Source organism: Pan troglodytes, chromosome 13 (assembly GCF_028858775.2).
Source record: "Pan troglodytes isolate AG18354 chromosome 13, NHGRI_mPanTro3-v2.0_pri, whole genome shotgun sequence".
Classification (NCBI taxonomy): Eukaryota; Metazoa; Chordata; class Mammalia; order Primates; family Hominidae; genus Pan; species Pan troglodytes.
In genome coordinates this window covers 133,176,002-133,192,427 of record NC_072411.2, presented here as the reverse complement: position 1 = coordinate 133,192,427, position 16,426 = coordinate 133,176,002, and the positions used below count along the sequence as shown (strand labels likewise).

The 16,426-nt window shown below is 53.9% G+C and overlaps 1 protein-coding gene across 2 annotated transcripts in view; it reads left to right on the top strand.

Annotated features, from left to right (window-relative positions):
• Positions 1 to 16,426, top strand: part of GPR55 (G protein-coupled receptor 55) — a 54,150-nt gene that overhangs the window by 16,701 nt on the left and 21,023 nt on the right. The gene's annotated exons all lie outside the window — the stretch shown is intronic.

The following is a 16,426-nucleotide window of genomic DNA, read 5'->3' as shown; positions in this document are numbered from 1 at the left end:
AATTAAATCTTGTGCCGGGTGTCACAGTCATCTCTGTTGTGGACATTTCCCTCTGAACTAACCCGCGATGGTTACTGGAAACCACGGCTCCTCCACCTCCCTCCACAGGCTTTCTCCCCTTCCCTTCCACACTTCTGGGGTTTGCCTGGGGATCCGAGTCTCTACGCTGGTGAAGCAGGCACAGCTGTCAGGTCACAGACTCACGTGTGCAGGACCATAGCTTCTGGGTCATCAAGCTCATGGAAGCCCCGGGGACAGTCATGTGGGCACACGTTGGAGGGATGTGGATTTGCCCCTTTCCACACCACAGCTTTGCCCTGTCCAATGTCCAGTGGTGGGTAATTTCCTGGGAAGTCTCCTTGAGGTCCTCTCTGGGACCCAGCATCTGGGACCAAGATGCTGTTGTGTGTGTAATGAATGGCAGAAAGCATCTTCATGGAGAGGCTTCTCACTTCACTACTCTTGCTGGTCCTCCTCCTGGGCTAGGGCCAGGGAGAAGAGGGACACCCCGAGGGCCCCTGCCTAAGACAGACCCTGTGTTAGGCCATTCTTATGTTGCTATAAAGAAATACCTGAGGCTGGATAATTTATAAAGAAAAGAGGTTTAATTGGCTCACTGTTCTGTAGACTTTATATGAAGTGTGGTGCCGGCATCTGCCCTGCTTCTGATGAGACCTTGCTTGCAATTTTGGCAGAAGGCGAAGAGGGAGCGGCATCTCACATGGCCAGAGTGGGAGCAGAGGAGGGGTGGGGAGGTGCCGCACACTTTCAAACAGCCAGATCTCGCAAGAAGGAACTCGCTGCTGAGAGGACAGCACCAAGGGGAGGGCGCAAGATCATTCATGGGAAATCTACCCCCATGATCCAACCCCCTCCACCAGGCCCCGCCTCCAGCACTGGGGATGACAGTTCAACATGAGATTTAGAGGGGACAACACCCAAACTCCATCAGACCCTGAACGGGGATAACTCTTAGCTCTCCAGGCTCTTGCTCTGTGACCTACTCTGGCATTGTTGCCTCTCTTGCTTGGCCCCCCGGCTGGGGATGCCCGGAGACAAACATGGGCACTGCTGCTCCTGCCAGGAAATTCCTGAGCCCAGACATCTCTTAGCACCCATGCCCAGGGCTGGCTGGGCTTCTTGGCCCTCCACGGAGGGGCTGGCTAGTGGGAGAGGAGAGGAGGTGCACAGGAAGGAGGGGCTGCTCTGGAAGGCAATAGCCAGCCAAGCTCTCGGGCAGTCTGGGGGCGGGGAGCCAGCCAGGATGCTGTCCTGCTAACACGGGATGGCTCCGGATGTAGATGGGCCTTGACCTGGCTCTAGTCCAAGCACTGCCCGGGGCGGCCTCTGAGGGGCCTCACTTTCCACCTCTCTACAATGGGCACAGTTGTGCTACAGAGAGCGCTCTCTCTCTCCTCTCTCTCTCTTTCTCTCCTCTCTCTCTCTTTTCTCTCTCCTCTCTCTCTCTTTCTCTCCTCTCTCTCTCTTTTCTCTCTCCTCTCCTCTTCTCGTCTCTTCTCTTCTCTTCTGGTCAAAAGGACAAATCCTAGGGGAACAGAAGCAGGATGGAACTCTGACTTCAGAGCCCCAGGGTCGTGCTCTCACTCTGTTCATTGGCAATGATGAAGGAAAAATGGGTCTGCTTTCACCCAGCTGTCCCTAGCCTGCCCCTTCTCCTGCCCCTTCCATGTATTTTCCCCCTTACCCCATTCTTGTGGTTGGGGGTGGGGGTGGGGAGTGGGGGGTTCCTTCTTCTGGGTCTGGTGCCCACCCTCCCCATCGGGCCCTTCTCAAACAGCCAAGCTCCCATCTCTCACTGGCTGCCCCTGGCCTTTGGACCCTGCCACCCTGCAGCCCCCTGAAGTCCCTTCCCCCATGGCCCACCCTCCCTCTGCTCTTTTGGCTTGGCCTCCCTCTCTGCTCTTCACTCCTCCTGTGCCATTGACCTCCCTTTTGGCCTTTCTCTGGCCTCCAGCCACCAGGGCAGATGCTCTACTGCCCCCTGCCGCTCTACCCCCGCACCTGCCTCTTCCACCCGCCCTCCCTTGGCCCTTCCTGCCAACCGTCCTGGGGGCCTGAGTGGGGAATTGAGGCTGGAGGGCAGTGGCTGGGTCCCTTGTGGGGTTGGTCTGGGACTCCTGCCCCTGAGGACTAAGTAATTCTCTCTCTCAGCTGCTCTGCTGGGGACACTCCCTGAGGGAGGCAGGGCCAGGAGGCCCGGCTGAGGCAGGAGAAGGAGGCAGAAGAAGGAGGCAGGCCCTTGCCTCCGTCCTGGGCCCCCTTTCTGTGATCTTCTGGTATTCTCAGGGGTCTGCCCAGCCCCGAAGTGTGAGTGTGGGGGTGGCCCCTCTGAACATATTCTTGCTGTTCTGTTGGTTCTGACAGTGTCCTTCCTGCCCCTTCTGGTCTGTGTCACATTCACTTTGATCTCAAAATGTTTTCTGAAATTGCTCAGAAAAGAAAAGGCCCAGTATAGCCCCCATCACAGGGAGGGTAGCTCAGAGGGGGCCACTACCCCGGGCATCAGGCTCCCCTGTACTCTGGATCCCAGAATGTCCAGGACCCCTGGGCTGGAGAACAAAGGGCCATCTCTCAATGATCAGTCAATAACTCATCAAATATTTATTAAAGAGAGCAGACAGGATCCCTTAGATCTTACAATGTAAGATGCAAATAGATATCAAACAAATACTTGAAATGTTCTAATGTTTAAGATATTTAAAAAGCACAACTTTTGGAGGAAGATGAAGGCATGACATGAGCTGATAAAGGGGACCCCGAGTTGAGCTGGAGGTCAGGGAAGGCCTCCCTGGGGGAGTGACATTCAACCTGAGACCTGAAGGACAGGGAGTCACTGGGGATGTGACCCAGAGCCAGAGATGAGACTGGGACCTCATTTGTCCCTGAGCTTCCTCCAGCCACAGTCCAGCTCTGCTTGGTGAGAGCATCGCAAATAGGAAAGTCACGAGGTGGTAGGTGGTGGTCCCAGGGAGGGAAGGCCAGGAGACCGAGTGTGGGAAGTGGTGGGCACACAGCTCACCATGGCAGAGGAGGCAGAAACACATGTGGCCATGGGAGAGCCCAGGTTGAGCGTCCTGGGTCTGGGAGAGGGGGCAGGCCCCCCAGGATACTACCCTGGGTTCAGGTTCAAATGCTATGCTCAGTCTGGGGGACTCCTGGTGCTTGTCTTTCTTCCAGCAAAGGGCCCTGCTCACTGTGGACTCTGGGCACTCAGAGGGCAGCTGCGCTGGCCACCAGCAGCCAGCCAGGTCAGCACCGCACTCCTGCAGCCTCCCTGGGAGTGGCCGTGGGCTCCTGTGGGGTGCTGGATAGAGCATCTAGAGGGTTCTCTCTGAGCCTGGAGGCACCCAGGCATCGGGCCCTCCAACCCCTTCTTTCCTTTTTTTTTTCTGGAGATGGAGTCTTGCTCTGTCACCCGGGCTGGAGTGCAATGGCGCGATCTTGGCTCACTGCAACCTCTGCCTCCTGGGTTCAAGCAATTCTCCTGCCTCAGACTCCTGAGTAGCTGGGACTACAAGTGCACGCCACCACGCCCGGCTAATTTTTTGTATTTTAATAGAGATGGGGTTTCACCGTATTGCCCAGGCTGGTCTAGAACTCCTGAGCTCAGGCAATCCACCCGCCTTGGCCTCCCAAATTGTTGCGATTACAGGCATGAGCCACCATGCCTGGCCTCCAACCCCTTCTTAATTCCTCCCTGCAGGCCCCGGTGCAGCCCCCGGTGCAGCCAGGGATACTCCCGTTTCCCACCCAGGGCAGGCAAGGAAAGCCTGGACTGGCCAGAAACGCAGGCAGCACTTTCATACTCTTCGACCTGCCCAGCTGGGGCGAGGCGGCCACCCAGCAGCAGCATGGGCCCCCAGGGAGGCAGGTGCTGCGAATCCTGGCCCAGTGACCCCTGAGAGCTCACAAACAGGGCACAGGGTGCTGCCCACTCTAAGGAGGCACGGTGTGGACTGGCTCCTCCCTAAGCACAGCCTGGTGTGTGTCAGGGTCCAGAATGACGCTGTCTTCGGCCCCTGCAGACTTCTCAGTCTTGATAAGCGCCTTCCTGCCGGACGAGTTCATGCTCTGGAGACACCTTCCACTATCTTCAGGGGGCTGCTTCAGAATTCACAGCAGTTTTGGGCCTGGGGAGCCTGGACCCCTCCCACTGATGGCCTTGAATCTGCAGATGATTATGAAGAGAACGCAGCCTGTCAGGAAACCCCAGCCTTGAGCTCTGAATTTTAATGCCAAGGGTGGGTGCCAGGAGGGAGGTGGCTGTGTAAGCGCCACCCCCACTGAGACCCCATGAGCGGTTAGCCCCCTTCCTCGCTTTCTCCATCTGGCTGCTGGGCCCCGGTCCAGGTGCAGGCTGAAGGGCCTCCCGCCTGCTCCTGGGAGGCTGTAGCTGCCCCAAGCCATTTGCATCCACCCTTCAGGTCCCAGCATCGCAGGACTCCAGGGGGGCCACATAGCTCAGGGATGGGAGGACTGGCTCTTTCTGGTGCCTGGCAGGACACTTTGGGCCTACTGGGGGTGGCAGTGGCAGGCCAAGGAGATGCCTGGGGTGGGAGGATTAGCTGTCCCCCCTCCCAACACACCCCTGTCTCCCAGGGGTGTGATGTCTCTTCAGCCTGTGGCTGGCTCTCCCCGCTGCAGCCTGCTTGCCCCTGGGTGGGGAGCGATGGTGGCACTGGCTTCCTCCCCAAACAAGGACTTCCTCCACCCATCGTGCCCGGGGATGCCGGCTGGCCGTTCAACTTCCGCACTATCTCCTCACCTGGTTCTACCCGGGCTCCTTGTTCCCTTTAGAGCAAGCACTGGCCTGCACGCCAGGCTCTCCCCCTTCTCCAGTGTTACATGGACACGGCCCTGTTATTGCCAGAGACCCACAGACACCTTTCCTTAGGGGCTGTGACTCCTCTGGCCTCCTGCTCAGGTGCTCTTGAAGACCCCCCCATGCATGTCTAGGGAGCCAGTGGTATGAGATTCCAGCTCTTGCAGCCCAGGGAGCTGGGCAGCCCAGGAGATGCCAACTTCTCAGGGCAACAAAATGGGCCACTTCCGAGAAGAACACCCCCAGACCACTGTCACCCCTTCTGGTTTGGAAACTTCCCTGGGAAGCATCTAGGGCTTGTCATTCCCTGGCTCCAAACTGCCCCACCCTTGAAGACCCTCCCTTCTTTCTATGGCCTGTGACATCTCCCAGCTCCCCCAGGCACCAGCATCTCAGACAGGGTTGACTGCGGGCAGAGCTGTGCCATGCCCACCCCAGTAAGGAGATCAATGGCACAGCTCCTCGGAGCCACCGGAAAGAGCCCTGCCCCCCCAGAACTCCACAGCCCTTCTGCCCACCGGGGGCAAAGCTGAGCTCTCGGTTCTCTGTGCTCAGCCTAGGCCCCAGGGCTGCAGGGACAAAGGAGAAGTCTAGGGTAGGTTGTGGCGAGTGCCCATTGTTGGCTAGTCGGCCTCTTCAGTCTCTATCTCGAGAACTGGCCACACGGCAGGAGCCCTCTGTGCTAGATGCTTCCATGCCCCAGGCGGCGAGGTGGGAGCCATGCTGCAGTTGACTTTCTTCTTGAAGTGCTACTTGGGGGCGATGTTTAATGAGCTCTTTAAAAGGCCAGGCCCTCCTGGAGTTGTTTACCGAGACCCAGAAGAGATGCAGCTAGATTCGAGGCTCTCATGAACAAATAATTAGGTTTAGAGGCTTTTTGTCTCCTGCCCTAAATGACATCCTTCATATCAGGCAAGGTCCCGAGATGCCACGGAGCCCACATGGCTGCCCCAGTGCCTCTGCCAGTGGCTGGACAAGAGGCCCCGGCTCCTTGAGCCTCCTCCAGCCTTGCCCTGCCCGCTGCTCCAGCCTCCAGGACAGCCTCGGATTTTCCGGAGCTGGTGAAGTTAAGCCAAATGAGCACCTGGGATCTTCATTTACTCTCTGATCCCAGCATCCCCAGCCCCAGTCAAACTGCCCCAGTCTTTCCTTCAAGTGAAGAGACATCAGGAAATACCAATATTTTTCTAAGCAATATAAAATATTTGTTAAAACCATCTCACAGAAAAACACGGTAAAAGACCAGGTTCTGTAGGAATGGCTCAATCATTTTCTTTCTTTGTTTTTTTTTTTTTTTTTTGGTCATCTGGTTACAGAAAGAGAACTTTGATTGTATTTCTTACATAGTTTAGAAGGAGTGAAAGGTATTACATCGTCTTTTAAAGGTAACTGATTCCATATAAAGCCCACCCTGATGGCCTCACTTCCTCAAATGGCAGTTAAGGGGGCCCTTGCTTGGCCAGCTTCTTTTTATGTGATGTTTTACACAAACCCCCAATTATTAGTATGAGAATGAGTGTAACCTTTTTTTTTTTTTTTTTTTTTTTTGAGATGGGGTCTTGTTCTGTCTCCCAGGCTGGAGTACAGTGGTGCGATCACGGCTCACTGCAGCCTCAATCTCCTGTACTTAAGTGATCCGCCCAAGTAGCTGGGACCACAGGTGCACACCACCATGCCCAGCTAATTTTATTTTATTTTTTTGGTAGAGATGAGGGTCTCAATATATTGCCTAGGCTGGTCTCAAACTCCTGAGCTCAAGTAATCCTCCTGCCTCCGCCTCCCAAAATGTGAGGATTACAAGCATGAGCCACTGTGCCCCAAATTTTAGATTTAAATACCTTGTTCTACTGAGTAAATTTTCTCTATTCTGTTTGGTGGTTGTGGCAGCATCTGTGTTTTGTAGTTTGCAGAAATTAGCATAAACATTCTTCTAGATGAGGTCTCTACTACTTGTCTTTTTGAATGAGCCAGGGCAAGACTTTTTTCTATGGTTTACATTTTTACCCCAAATCTACAAAACAAATAATCACAATTTATCATATAATAACCTTTTTTGGTGACTGTTGGAAATAAATGCTCAGTGGCACAAAGAAGAATCAGCACTCCAGCAAAAAGCTCTCTCGGCAAGGCAATTTACTTCTGCAGAAGGGTGCAACTTGCGCCAGTCACAATCACAAGAGCACACCAAGTGGGGTAGGGCAGGGTTTTTATCCCTAACGCAATTAGTTCTTACTGCTGTGTTTTTTCCCCATTGGCTGGGGTTGGACTGCATAATCTAAGCTAGCCCAATTGGCTAGGGTTTAAAATTGAATAGGGTCAATTAGGCGGGAAGGTAGAGGCTGCCCGTTACTGGGCGGGAAGGCGTACCTGGAGTTGTCTGGGTGCGGCAAAGGCGGGGAGGGTTGTTTACAGAACAGGTAGCTAGGAGACAAGGAAGTACAAGGAAGTTGGTCTTAAGAAACAAAGAACAGGGACCTAAAGCTTTTTGAAAAGGAATTTATCATCTCTGAGAGTGACAATGCCTCACTCTCTTGCCCAGACTGGAGCACACTGGCACAATCACGACTCATGGGAGCCTCTAACTCCTGGACTCAAGTGATCCTTCCATCTCAGCCTCCCAAGTAGCTAGGACCACAAGTGTGCACCACCACACCTGGCTAATTAAAAAAAATTTTGTAGAGGCGGGGTCTTACTATGTTGTTGACCAGGTAGGTCTCAAACTCCTGGCCTCAAGCAATCCTCCCACCTCAGCCTCCCAAAACGTTGGGATTACAGGTGTGAGCCACTGTGCCTGGCCTAGAATACATTTTTACTTAATGTTTCCAGTTGTACAGCCCAACTGAAAATCAGAATCATTTTATTCAAGGAAGGCTATTGTGTTTTAAAGTTTATTAATAAACTTAGGAGACTAGGGAGGTAAGAGGAAAACTAGGGAAACAGGATTTGACATAGGAAATCTGGCTCAGGTTAGATCAAGAGTCCTGACTTCTATTCCTTTGTATACAAGCATAAAAAGAAGAATCATAAATATAAATTACTTTCCCCTTAGCCTCCAGCCAAACAACTTAGTCAGCTTTTGACAACTTGAGTAATACCTCAAGGGAAATTCTAATAATTCATTTTTGTGTTAAGACAACTGTCATCAGACTTATCTCTGGGGATCATCCTGGCCTCAAGAGTTTTATAGACAACTACCTTTCATGAGCCTAAATCCACACATTGGATGCTCTCCTTGGTCCCCTTTGAGCCACTCCTGCAGGCAGAACCTCTATGGACATTGCTGCTGTCCAACAGGATGTTTGTATCGGTCCATTCTCATGCTGCTAATAAACACATACCCAAGACTGGGTAATTTATAAAGAAAACAGGTTTAATTGACTCACAGTTCAGCATGGCTGGGGAGGCCTAAGGAAACTTATAGTCAGGTGGAAGGGGAAGCAAACATGTCCTTCTTCACCTGGCGTCATAAGAGAAGTGCCAAGCAAAGTGAGGAAAGCCCCTTATAAAACCATCAGATCTCATGAGAACTCACTCACTATCATGAGAACAGGATGAGGGTAACCGCCCCCATGATTCAATTACCTCCTACCAGGTTCCTCCTATGACATGTGAGGATTATGAGAACTACAATTCAAGATGAGATTTGGGTGGGGACACAGCCAAACCATACCAGTGTTCTTAGTTTCCTCTGCCAAAATTCAGTACTGGCCACTGGCTTACCTTCAAGGCTCCTTCACATACTGGCCAGCCTTTGTCTGGAATCTTCCTTTGGCTTTTGCAATTCTCCTACCCCTGACTAACTCCTTTCCACCTTTGTGCATTCCAGTCTCTCTGCCAACCTCTTTAATATTCTCTTCCCCACAGTTCGCTCTTTATTTTCTCACACTGCATGTTATTTTCTACAAACTCACAAGCTTCCTCCATCATGCCGATACTGATGACTCCTCAGTATATACAAGCTGGGCATCCAAAGTCCAAAAGTCCAAAATCTAAAATACTGCAAATCTAAAACTTTTTGTGCGCCAACATGCACTCAAGGAAAATGCTCATTGGAGCACTTCAGATTTTGGTTTTAGGATGCTCAGCCAGTATAATGCAAATATTCCCAACTCTAAAAAAATCCAAAATCCAAAACACTTCTTTTTCCAAGCGTTTCTGACAAAGGACACTGAACCTGTATCTCCATTCCCCTGTGTCGGTATTCCGTACCCTCCGGTCCAAAATGGAACCCCTCTCCTCCCAGCCCAATCCCAGAGCCCAGGGCTGCATTTCCTTTAGAATTGCCCCATGATCCATCTAGGGCATGCACATGTGAATCTCTGGGTGTGTTGTGTGTGTGTGTTGACATCTGGATGGGTGCGCACAGTTCTGGCTGTGAGCCTGTGAAAGCCTGAGGGAAGACCACAACACACAGCACAATTGTGCGAGACCCTAGGACTCAATCAATTGGGCAAAACCCCTTTTACAGCCAAAGCAAGTCACTCACTCAAGGCCCCCTAGGAGCTTCAGAAGGAAAGACTTCTTGGTAATAAACAGGTCCATGGAGCCCGTCAGCCTTCGCTTCCTGGGCCCCTCATCCAGACAGGAGGCTGCTCTGGGGCTGGGAGTGGCTGCCGGGCTGGGACCACACACTCTAGTTCCTAAGACGTGCCTGCCTCTGTGTAATCTGAGGCCCCTTTTCTGATGTGTTCCAGGCAGCCTGAACTAAAACACCGCCCCTTTGTCTGACCGCAGCGCCAGGAGCCTTCTCTTGGAAATGTGGTCACGATGGTGCTGAGGCTGCGGGTCCTGCCACCATCTCTGAGGGAGAGGAAAAGTGCCCCCCACCCCAGGCGTTTCCTCTGAGACCCGTGTGTCTCTGGCATGAAGGGGCCTGTGTGTCACTTGTCCAGGTGGTAGGAAGGAGGTAACCCATGTGTGTCCTGGCAGCCAGAGAGGCTCTGGGCACCCTGGGCACAGTCAGCAGAATGCAGGGGTCCTGGGTGGGGGTAGGGGAAGCCCAACCCAACAGGACAATGCCCTTCCTTGGTGGGTGGAGTCAGGGTGGGAAACCCCGACTGAAGAGAGGGCTCAATCCCCAAAGCTCCCTTGCCGACCTGCAGTGACAGCTCTTCACTCTTAGGGACGATCTGGGTTTAACACTGAAGGTCCAGAGTCCCCCCAGGAGTCCCATCCATTCTGGGCAAACCAGAACAGATGGTCATCCTCACCCCACCCCAGATAGCAAACAGGGCCACCCGAGGCGTCCGGATGCTAATCTTCCCCAGGGGAGGCTGACTCCTGCCCAGAGGTTACCAGGAGTCAGCATGGAGTGGGCCCCGGGGAGGGAGGCGGCCGGGCTCTAAGCATTTTGCTAAGCACTCGGGCTGGGTCAGGCTGGCTGTCCCTGCTTCTTCTGACCTGTGTCCTCCTTCCCCTGGGACCAAGAGCTCAGGGTTGGGGCTTTCAGTGGACACTCGTGCTGTTCACAGAGGTGGTCATCTCACATTTGGTCCCGGGAACTAACCCCCATCCCTGAGGGGCAGAAAGAGCAGCTGTGCTGGGGTCGGAGAGAGGCCGGGGACCAGAAACCTGGAATCGGTACTCGGTGCTCGTTCCACAGCTTTTGGTGAGAGAGGTGCAGAGAGGTGCTGGCCCTGATGCAGACCTAGGTTTTGTGATTCCAGAGCCAGGGCTGGGTTAGAAATCACCATATTCTGTCAGCCTTTTGTGTTGTAGGGGCAGGTGGAGAAACAGCCAGTGCAGGGAGGGGTCTCTCCAAATAAGCGGCCCATATACCGAGGCCAGTGCCCCTGGGGGACAGTCCAGTCTATTAGCACTGGAAAGGAGGGTTGAAAAGGTGGGCAAGGAAAGCACCCTGAGCCCAGGTGACAATAGAGGCGAGGAGAGGGAGGCAGGAAGTGACCACAGCCTGACCCAGCACCTCTGGGGTGGTCACCGGAAGCTTTGGGGTGACTGCAGATGTGGCCTCAGAAACTGAAGTCAAGAACTTCAGAGGCTGAGCTCTTGGGGAAGACCTGGTAATGCCTCTCCTACCGGACACATCCCCTGCATCCTGCATCCCCCACCCCCACAGCAGAGCTTCATCCCGCTGCTGTCACTGCCCCCACCCAGGCAGCCTTTGCCCTGCCAAGGGAGCCCCCGCCCTGCCTCCTGGAGACGCTGACTTCCAGGAGTGGGGAATGCTGCCGGTGCAGGGGCTGCTGCTCCTGGATAAGAGGCAAGCCCTGTAAGGAGAGAGGCCCTGAGTCCCCCGAGTCCAGCCACCACCTCTATGGCCGCTCTGAAAGCCTGAGGGGACTGACGGTGGACATGAAAGGAGGTTGCTCTAGTTTCTTTGGCCTGTGGACCAACCTGAGGAGGGACAGCCACCCACTGCCACAGGCCAGTCCCCAGGTGGCTGAGAGCTCCCTTGGAGATGGGGGCTTCCTGGAGGGCCTGCCAGGCTGCCCAGCAGCTGCACACCATGGGCTGCCCCGTGTGTTCGGTAGGTTCCTGACTTCCCCTAGCAGGGACATCAGGGCCCCAGGAGACGGTTTGCAGGAAGGGCCAACGGAGGGCAGGTGGAGGATGCGGTGGACGGATGGGAGGGAGATGGGGCAGTGGAGCAGTCTGCCCAGGTGGCTGGAGGCCAGAGAAAGGCCAGAAGGGAAGTCAAGAGCACAGGAAGAGTGAAGAGCAGAGAGGCAGGCCAGGCAGAGAGGGCGGAGGGAAGTGGGGAGCTGGGCGGGGCAGGGGACTTCAGGGGCCTGCAAGGCGGCAGGCCTTCCAGGTTCCAAAAAGTCAATGGGCAGCCAGTGAGAGATGGGAGCTTGGCTAGGCCCACAGGCGGCGACAGAGCCCAGGACCAGAAGGCAGTGATGGAGGGTAGCAGGGAAGGGGGAAGAGGCAGGAAGGGGCAGGGAAAGGAGTGGGCCGGAAGCAGCCAGGTAAAAGCAGACCCATTTTCCCTTCATCGTTGCCAATGATCAGCGTGAGAGCACGATCCTGGGGCTCTGAAGTCAGAGTTCAGTCCGGCTTCTGTTCCCTTAGGATTTGTCCTTGTGACCTCACATGTAGAGAATTAGAGAGAGCGAGCGCATGCAAGAGAGAGAGAGAGCAGCAGTCCTGCCTGCAGCACAGCTACAGGGATGTGGAGACTGAGGCCCTGATGGAGGCAGTCCCAGGCAGAGCTTGGGCTAGAACAGGATGTGCTTTGTCACAGGAGGCGAGGAGGTGTTGCAAGAGTGGGAGAGAGGCCTGGTTTAGGATGATGGCCAGACACGAAGCAAGGGATTGGGGCTCATGCAGACACAGCTGGGCAGCTGGAAGAGGCAGGGCCTGGCCAGTTTCGAGCCCCACGTGGAGACTGTCCTTGTAATGAACATGTCCTTCTGTTCGGAGCTTTATGGACCTTTATCATATAAACATTCACACCCATGCTGTCTTCATTTAGAAGTGGTGTAGATCCAACTATCGTAATGAACACTGAAGACTTGCCTTCCACAGTAGCTTCCCCTTCATGTAACGTTATGTGCATTATGTAACAGAATGCAATGGACCTTTACAGAAATCTCTGTAATTTTAAAATGATATAATGCACAAATTAAGACTTCTAGTCACCTTAGATGATAGAAATAATATCCATCCAGCTGGTGGTAATTTTCTGCCTTCAGCACCAATTATGTAGGGAATGAGTTTTTAATCTTGTGAATTCCTCTAACATGTTTCCTGCCCTCTGGATGCCTCCCACAAACAGCTGCAACCACCTGACGGGCAGGCGCCCAGAGAAGGTCGGCGGGCTGGTGGCGTGGAGGTGTTTCTCGAAGCAGCAGAGACACCTTTGTCACTTGGTTGGGTGCAGACCGCGGCTGGTTTGTAGGACAAGGAGCTGGAGCTTCACGCCTCAGAACCGAGATTTTTTTCTGTGAAGTTGGAGGCCAGGCTGTCTGGGGATGGTGAGGAGCTGGAGGTGGGGCCTTGAGGTGTGGAGTGGCCTCGACGGGACCGGGCTGGGGTGGGGCTGCCCTAGCACCAGGGAAGGGGTGAGGGGTGCTTGTGCCCTGAGACTGCCATTTGGATGGTTCCCTTTGGTTCCAGGAGCATTGTCCATGGGCTAAAGGGGCTGGGGTGGAGTGGGCAAGCAGGCGAATGGACTGGGCCAGGGGTGGCCCGGGCAGTGGAGTGGGGCACCACTCAGGGTGTGGAAGGAAGGGGAGCAGAGGGGCCCCACATGCTCTCATGGGGATGGGGCTAATGGGCAGGGGTGAGAGCAGCAGGAGGTCGCACCGTGAGGCCAGACTGTGAAGTGGGGCCCTCGTGGGTGCAGCGGTCGGGGCCTGTGGCAGCAGCAGGTGCACCGTGTTCCTGCTCAGCATCTTAACAAGTGGGCTTATCAGGCGAGTTGCCAAAACCTCTCAATGCCTCCATTTCCACCCTGTAAAGTGGGGGTGCCTGTGGGTCCTGCCTCATGGGGTTGGTGAGGGTTCAGCAAGGTGGGACAGGTAGAAATCGGCCTCTCTAGGTGCCATCTCCTAGGCCCAACCCCAGCTCTGCATCAAGCTCGTGGTGCACATTTGGGCACAGGGCTCCAGCCCTCTGTGCTTCAATTTCTTCCTCTGTCAACAAGGCTGTTGATCGTTTGCACCTCCCAGGGTGTTTGGAGAATGAACAGACTTAATTTGTAAAGTGTACTGCCCTCGGCGTGGTCCTCAGGACAGGCAGGGTCAGTGTTGGAGGGAGCTGTCACCATTGGCAATGACGTCTCCTTGAAGAGTCGGGAGGACTTGGGGTGGAGATGAAGACTGAGCCAGGTACTGGAGTGTGGTGTGCCCTGGAAGATATTTGATGGCATTAAAGAGCAGAGGTGGTAGCTCTGCATGTGGGGTAAGGGTCTCAGGACAAAGGGTTTTGCAGGAGAATAGGGTGTGAGTGCTGGCACAGTTCCTGGGGGAGTGGCGGGTAGGTAGGGCAGGTGGGGACCTCCCCATAGCCTTCACCTGTCAGCCCCTCAGTATTGGAGAAGATTTTTTACCTTCCACCCCAATATATACTTTTTAAAAATCAGAATTAAATAAAAGACTTTCAGGAAGGAAATGAATGTCCTAGTTACTCAAACTACAGAAGGGTGAAGATAGGTTCATTATTAAAGTGCTACAAGATAATTCATGGAGACGAACGACACAATTAACAATTTCCATGCCGCAAAACAAAGATAAAACTGAGCCAGGCGCAGTGGCTTACGCCTGTAATTCCAACATTTTGGGAGGCTGAGGTGGGTGGATTGCTTGAGCTCAGGACTTGGAGACCAGCCTGGGAAACATGGCAAAACCTCTCAATGCCTTTGTATTTTGTACCAAAAGTACAAAAATTAGCCAGGCGTGGTGGCACGTGTCTGTAGTCCTGGGAAGTTGAGAGGCTGAGGTGGGAGGATCACTTTAGCCCAGGAAACGAAGGTTGCAGTGAGCTGAGATCATGCCACTGCACCCCAGCCTAAGTGAGACTCTGTCTAAAAAAGAAAAGAAAAACAAAACAAAAAAAACCCAAAGATAGAAATGTCTGTGTGTAGGGGAGGTGGGAAGGGATGAAGTAGGGAGAAAAGGCTCAACACGTAAGAAGAATAGGAATTCAATAGCTAACGTGTAAAACAGAATATTAGGCTCCTGATGGGCATGTGGGCAAAGGAAATAGTACACTTTATGCAACAGGAAACATAAAAGAAAATAAGTATTTCAAAAGGGTCCACCATCTGCTCACACTCCTATCCCCGTGTCCCTGAGAAATAAACAAGTGTAGCTCAGTAGCTGTGACCTGGTGGCCTGGACAGGGAGCTGCTGGGAGGCCAGAGGGGGTACTCAGAGGTGAGCAGAATCCCCTCATTCCTTGACTCCTGGCCCCAAGGCCCAGGTGGGAGGCGGGGTGGGGGGGTCCTGGCTGCCCGGCGGGAGTGGAGGGAATGCTGGGAAGCTGTTGCCAGGGTTTAGCCCAGGACTCTGCTCCCTTGAGCGCCAAACCTCAGGAGGGCCTCAGGAGGACCTGGATGAGACAGAGCCAGAGGTGTTCACTTGGAAGCATTTGTTTAATGTTCACAAGACATTCAGTGGCTCCATGTGCCAGGGGAGCCATGGGACAGGGTGGGCTTCCAGAATTCTCTCCTCCCCTGCATTTGGCAGCAGGGGAAACTTGGGACGTACAGAGACCTGTGCTCTCTGTAAACTTCGTAGTAAAGGGCCTCCTCTGGATGCCGTGGGCTTTCAGTGATAAGACAACCATTGCATTTGAAGACCACCTTTGTCCAACTTCTGCACATTCTGGGGGCTCCAAGCCCCATCAGGGCCATCAACAGCCATGGGCAGGATGACTGCAGGGAGAAGCTTGGTGGCTCTAAAAGAATTGGCTGGATCATGACAAGAACAGAAGGCACAGATATCTGAGCATCTGCAACCTTCTCCTGTAACCTTGACGTTACATTTCCAGTGAGTGACAGAGGGGCACGTGGGGTGACATGGGAGGGGAAGGCTGCATTCTGGACAGTTGCTGCCCCCTTGCGTGTTTTACTCCCTCCTGCCTTGACATTAAGCGTCACTGACCTCAGCCACCATGGGCCCACTTTCAAGGAGACATCTTCAATTGCTAAGAGGGATTATCAGGGCCCCGAGTTGGGGGGCTTGGGGGCACGCACCTTCCTGTCTTTGTGAGCACCTAGGGGGCAGGGTGTCAGTCCTCAGGGACTTGGCAAAGGCTCCAGGAACGGGCTTCGTGTGGTATAGCACCCAGCTGACCGTGCGGGAGTCATCCGGGCTCAATGTTTAAGTGGGGCTTGGTGGCCGGATGCAGTGGTTCACACCAGTAATCCCAGCACTTTGGGAGGCCGAGGTGGGGGATCGCTTGAGTCCAGGAGTCCGAGACCAGCCTGGGCAACATGGCGAAACCCCATCTCTATTTTTACAAAAAATAAAATAAAATAAAGAAGTGGGGCTTGGGAACAGAAGTGTTCCCGGCAGAATGGGAGGGGAGAGGCCAGATGGGGAGCCATAGGATGGGGCCTGGGGCAAGTCCCTGCCTAGCCCAGCTCTTGGAGCTCAACCCTTTGAGTCTGTCTCCAGGCCGCACCTGGAGGATTGGAGCAGAGGGTGGGGGCAGGTGCTGCTCATCTTCCTCTCTTTGCCTCTTCTTCCTGAGTTCCCCTGCCTTCCTCTCTCTGATTTTTAGGACCCCTTTTCCTTGGATCATGAGGGTCCCATTATCAATGTTACTCCTTTTTTTTTCTTTTCCTTCAAATAGACCCAGTAGGGGAGACAAAGGCAGGCATAAATCAACGAGGAATGGGGGCCTCAGTCACCGCTTGAGTACCAGGCACTACCTGGGTACGCTTACCCCTGTTACCATGCCAACTCCTAAAACAACGTTTTCTGAGGCAGGTACTGTCATCTGTCTTCACCACCACTGCCTGGTCCCTAGGAGATGATCCACAAACATTTTTTGATTGAATGGATGTGTAACTCCAATTTGCGGCTGGGGAAATGGGCTCAGAGAGGTTAGGCAACCAGCCCAAGCTGACAGAGCTGCTTTGTGGGGAGTGGCGGCCGGAGACCTGCTGAGGCT